The sequence below is a fragment of the Nesoenas mayeri genome, assembly GCF_963082525.1.
Source record: "Nesoenas mayeri genome assembly, chromosome: 3".
NCBI lineage: Eukaryota > Metazoa > Chordata > Aves > Columbiformes > Columbidae > Nesoenas > Nesoenas mayeri.
The window spans coordinates 120,968,005-120,973,437 of record NC_137544.1 but is presented as its reverse complement, the minus strand read 5'-3'; the positions used below and the strand labels follow the sequence as shown (position 1 = coordinate 120,973,437).

At 50.0% G+C, this 5,433-nt stretch overlaps 1 pseudogene across 1 annotated transcript; it reads left to right on the top strand.

Annotated features, from left to right (window-relative positions):
* LOC308038740 (putative deoxyribonuclease TATDN3) lies at positions 1–5,433 on the top strand (annotated as a pseudogene). Its single transcript has 2 exons — positions 1–4; positions 3,201–5,433. The product of its transcript is annotated as a putative deoxyribonuclease TATDN3 (transcript).

The window sequence follows — 5,433 nt, the reverse complement described above, 5'->3', positions numbered from 1 at the left end:
ATGGGTAACGACCCCATCTGCGGTGTTAATTAGCCTGGTGAAACAAGGAGTAATTAGCTGTGGTCCCCGCTGTCAGAGCACATCAGGGTTAAACGAGTACAGGGGCGCTGCTCACAGCAAATGTGGGGAAATGGGTAAAAAGCCCAAACCCAGGCATGGGTTGAGAGCGCTTGGGGATTTCCCCCCTTCTTCTTCTTTTTCCCCTTCTTCTTCTTCTTTTCCACCCCCTTTCTCCTTCTTCTTTTCCACCCCCTTTCTCCTTCTTCTTTTCCACCCCCTTTCTCCTTCTTCTTTTCCACCCCCTTTCTCCTTCTTCTTTTCCACCCCCTTTCTCCTTCTTCTTTCCCCCCTCCTTCTTCTTCTCTTTTCCCCTTTTCCCCAGCTGGTTAAATGAGTGCCGCCCCACCTAATCCCCATGTTTATAATTCAGTTGAGATGAATAAGAAATCTTGTCAGCGTCTCGGATGTTCCCTCTCCTGCAGTATTTCTGAGTTTTCTATCTTGTTTTGGTCTGTGGGGCTCTCTGTGGATGCTTTCTGGGGCTTTTTAATCTCTTGTTATCCACGGGGGTTCCCGTGGGTGCTTTCGGAGCATCCATCAGGATTTGGGTGAAGGACGATGTGACAGGCGAGCATCCCATCCTGCAGATAAGCATCTGGATCCTGCCATTGTTACAGGGAAAGGAGAAGGGCTGGGGGGGATGGAGGGGCTGGCAGAGGATGGGATGTGGCTGGAGTGTTTGCAAACGCCTTTTTTTGGGGGGGGTGCACAAAGGAAAAATCCTGTCTGTGCCCCCGGACACCTGCACGTCCCAGCCTGATCTTTCCACTGACCTCACGGGGGAAATATTCCCTCCCCGCTGCTTTTCTGCAGAACGGAAAGGATTGGGGAGTGAGAAACTGAACGTGCAGAGGGATTGAAGGAGAAACGCGTGCCTGTGGCTGCGGCAAAATGCGGCGAACCCGCGCCTAAAAGCTTTAGCCCTTCCCAATGAGCCAGCGCCACTTTTCTGGCTGCTAACACTCTACAAAGGCTTCTGCCAAGATTGGGGCTGTCATCGAGTCAACTACCCCAAATTACAACCTTTGAGTTCTCTTTTTCCCCCCTAAGATGCTCTTTGGGGCCAAGCAAAAGCGCTGTGCCGAGGCTGGGCTTCCCGTTAACCCCTCCTGATGAATTTACAGCGCTGCTCGTGCACTGCAAATTAAGCAATTTATAAAATAAATAAAAAGGAATATCATTCTCATCTTGCAAAGAAACAAAGTCAGGTTCCCAAATGGATGCGATCGGGATTATTTCATTACGGCATCGCTGCGGTTAGAGCGGGTGGGTGAGTCGCTATGGGCTGTGCCAGGCTTTTAATTGCGCTGCTATATTGGTACAATTTAAAAGGAGTGACGTCTCCCCGACTTTCGAAAGGGTGGGAACGCGGCATCCAGCTGGTTCTTGCAGGAACGCGCGGCGCTGGCGCCGTCCTCTCCCCTCGGAGCTCTTCCCTGCCCTATTTCTCAAGCTTTCTCTGTTTGTTTATCATTTCTAGTGGTGAACGGGCAGCCCCGGCGCGGGGTGCCGGTGTCACAGCGTTCCCAGTGACACCCCGCCTCACCCCAGCGCTGCAGTCGCTATCAGAGCCCCGTCCAAACCACTAATTCCCTTCTGAGCGATGACAAATTTCGCCTGCTGGAAGTATAACCCTTTGATGACACAATCCGCGTGTCTTCTGAGCAAAGAGAGTTCCTTCATGTAAGATTGTATTTATCCTCGTCAAATTCCCGTTTTGGCTCATTGGGGTGTATTCCTGCAGCCCCCCGGTTTACGCACCAAAGCCACAAATCTCTGGATGTGCGGTGATTTAATGTGGGATGCGATCTTGCTCGTACGTGTGTCTGGGAGTTCGCGGCATCCTGCACTGACCTCCCGCGTAACTCGGGCTGTAAATTGCACCCAGTAGCTCTACAGCGAGAATAATGTGCGTTGGAGCTCTCACCTCGCTTTAAATAGACGGTTGGTCTTGATTAAAATGCTGTAAAAGTGGAGAATCCACCACTGTCTTGGGGTAAAACGGTCCAGTAAAGGGGAGAAGAGGAATGAGAGTTTGTGATGCGTCTGTGTGCATCACTCCCAGCATCTGTCTCCAGGTGTTCCAGCTGTTTACTGAAAACACATGAATTTGGGTCCTCAAAAGGTGCTTTTTCTCCCCCTTAAATGAAAGTGTTTGTGCTGGGATTTGCTCTCCTTCCATTCCTGGCAGGCTGGCTGGGATATTCCTCATTTATTGTGGAATTTGAGGGGCTGTGCACGAAGCCCATGAGCAACTCGGGTGGCTCTGGGTGCCAAAGGGGGAGAAGCTCCCCCGGTCCCGTGAGAAGCGACTCTCTGGTATGAACCGGGAGCTGCTGGGATCACGCCAGCAAACAGAAAATAACAATAAAAAAAGCCCTGTTGTGGTCCTGGCTCTGTTGCCATGGCAACAGGCTCTGGGTTGACATCAGCAGAGCCGGGTGGGTTGGATGCGGTTTGTCTGTCTGTCCAAGAAGCTCCTGTCTTCTCTGGCCCCAGAACAGGGGGGTGAACTGCAGATTGGAGCATCTTGGTGTCTGCGAGCCAAGTGTTTTTGTTAAAAAGCCAATTGTGTTCTTTCTCCTTGCTGCTTATCCCTCATTAGTCCCAATCTAAGGAGAAGGCAGATGATGCAGCCCCCCAAAAACGGGGAGCAGCAGGTACCTGCTCCACTTTGGGCTGCTCTCACGGGCTCTTCATGACACGAGATCCCAAGATGACGCTGGAAAAGCCAAGTTATTTTGAGGTATCTGTGAAAACGACTTTAAACTGGCAAAGGGGACGGAAAAAATCGCGAAACGAGGGTGCGCTACGAACTCCAGCTCTGGCAAACGTTCCAAACCTGGGACAGCTTGCAAGGACTGCAGAAAATGGGGAAACAGGGAAAGGCTGACGAGCAGAGCCCTGTGTGCAGCGCTGAGCAATCCCTTTGGAAGCAGAGCATGTTTTGTGCCAGTGTTGCTTTAGGCCCCAGATGCTCATGTCCTAACGCTCTGGCTGTGATTTTGGGGCAGGCAGCATGCTTCCCCAAAATATGTGGCCCTGGGGATGTGGTTGCTGCACATGGAGGGGGTTGCAGCAAGGGCTTGATGGGTGGTTTGGAGGTGGAAACTCCAGCCCTGCCAAAATAAATGGGTGAGCTGCGCCCCGCTGCACTGAGAAGGGAATTCCCAGGCTTGGTTTTGGAGTCCACCCAGTTCAAGAGGTTTGGCCAGAGGTTACTTTGAAGGATCTGGATGCTGCTTTACCACTTACAGAGCTCTACACAGACAAATTGGTGGCGATCGGAGAAGCTGGGCGAGGTTTCACTCCCAGATTTGCCAGCACGGATGAGCAGAAGGAAGGACAAAGACAGGTCTTGATCAAGCACATCAAGAAGACTGGATTTGCCTTTAAATGTTCATTTCCGCTCAGCTGGAAGACCAACCATTAATGTCTTAAAGGAATAAGGTGCTATGAAGGTGTTGCTCGGTGCATTTGATGGGAAGCCATCGGTAGCGATGGATGGGGTGAAAGCTGGATACTACTTCTCCATTCCTCCTTCCACTATAAGGAGCGAACAGAAGCAGAAACTTGTGAAGCTGTTACCTGTGGAAAGTATGTGCTTAGAAATTGACTCTCCTGCTCTGGGGCCTGCAAAACAGATGAGAAATTAGCCAAAAAAATATTTACATTACTGCAGAATATATTGCCAAAATTAAAGGGATTCCAGTTGAGGAAGTTATAGAAGTGGCTACACAGAATGCACTGAAAGTATTCCCCAAACTTCAGAACTTTCTTCGGATGTAGACTTAGAAATAGGTAATATTGCAGAAACTATTATTTACGGCATAATTAAAAAGCAACGTGCATCAGAGATGAAAGGTCCCCACGTTTGCAGGACCAGCCGTGCTGGCTGAATGGGATGCAGGGGTGCGGAAAGCGCGTGCCCGGCAGCGTTTGGGGATGAGCAGCCGCTTGGCTCTTCCCGAGGGTGGAGACCTCCCAGCCACTTGGTTTTATCGCTCCAGCCTGTGTTTCCCAGCAAAATAACCTGAGTTTTTAGCTTTTTGGCAAGCACACGGCGTACCAAGCCTCCATCCCTGCCAGCAAGACGCCCAGCAGGTGCTGCACCCTCTGCTTTCAATAAAGGGAGAGGTTATGGCTTTGCACTGTGCGGAACCCAAGGCGGGATGTTCCTTCCCACGCGCTGACATTTTCCACGGGAACAACACCCCCACCCTGGCCCTCCTGGCTCGTTCTCGGCTCTAGGTGTGTGTCGCTGTGCAGAGGAAAGCGCTGTTTGCGGAGCCGCCGTCGCAGGGATGCGCTCGTCGGCTTTTCCGCAAGCTCCGCTTTCCCTCGGGACGGTCCGAACGTCACGCTGAGCATCCGCCGCATCTCCCGGCAGGAAAGTCCAGAGCGGCTTAAAAAGGGAAGAAAATGGGCTTTGAGTGCCTTGCTTCAGCATGTAAATCCTTTTTTCTTTTTGAAGGATGCTTCTTCCACACCCAGGGACCGATTTTGGGGAGAGCAAACAGCGCTCCATCGGATTCCTTGGCGCATCCGTAATAAATATAATTACGGTAGCAGCAGGCGCCTGGCGCTGATGAGCGCTTTGCCGCCGCGACCTAATTAATCCTCATTATATTCTGGTGTGATGGATGAAAAACGTTGACGCTGCTTAACGCGCTTGGAGAGGCTCCTGCCATAAGAGCAGCGGGACAGGGTGTCACCTGCCTCTTTTTGTCACCTTGCACACACTGGTGTGTGCAGTGGTTTTATTACGTTGTCCAGCTTCTCAGGAACTGGTAATTCGAGGTGATTTATGCAGGTTTTTAGAGCTTTTTACCCAGGAGGTGATTGCACTCTCCAAGGCCACGTGGCAATTAAAAGTACGTTTTGATAAAGTGACATGACTGCTTACTGCTTAATGTCAAAACACTTGATTGCTGACATGGCCTGAACGTGGAGTGTTAGAAAGAAAACACCCCCCTGGTTGTATCTAAACAAAAGCCCCTGAACTTGCCCCATTTCTGCAGGCACTTTAGAAATAAATCAAACCAAATCAAGATGAGGTTTTTGGATGGATTTGGGGTTGGCCTTGAAGTTCCTGCAAGAGCATGTTTGTGGCAATGTTGTTTTCTTATTTCTCTGCAATGACAGTTTATAATCTTATCAAGAATAAAGAAAATAAGAATGCGAAAGCCCATCGGTGTTCTGGGATTTTAATTAAGGCGAAGAAAAGCTTTGGAAACTCAAACTGTGCCCAAAGGAGTTTCAGCTTTCTCTGCTATGGCATTTCTACAGCTCTTGCATTCGTATGTTTCTGGCACTCTATTATTGTTAAATGTTTTTATTTATTACTTAAAATAAACACAAAGCTAGTAAATT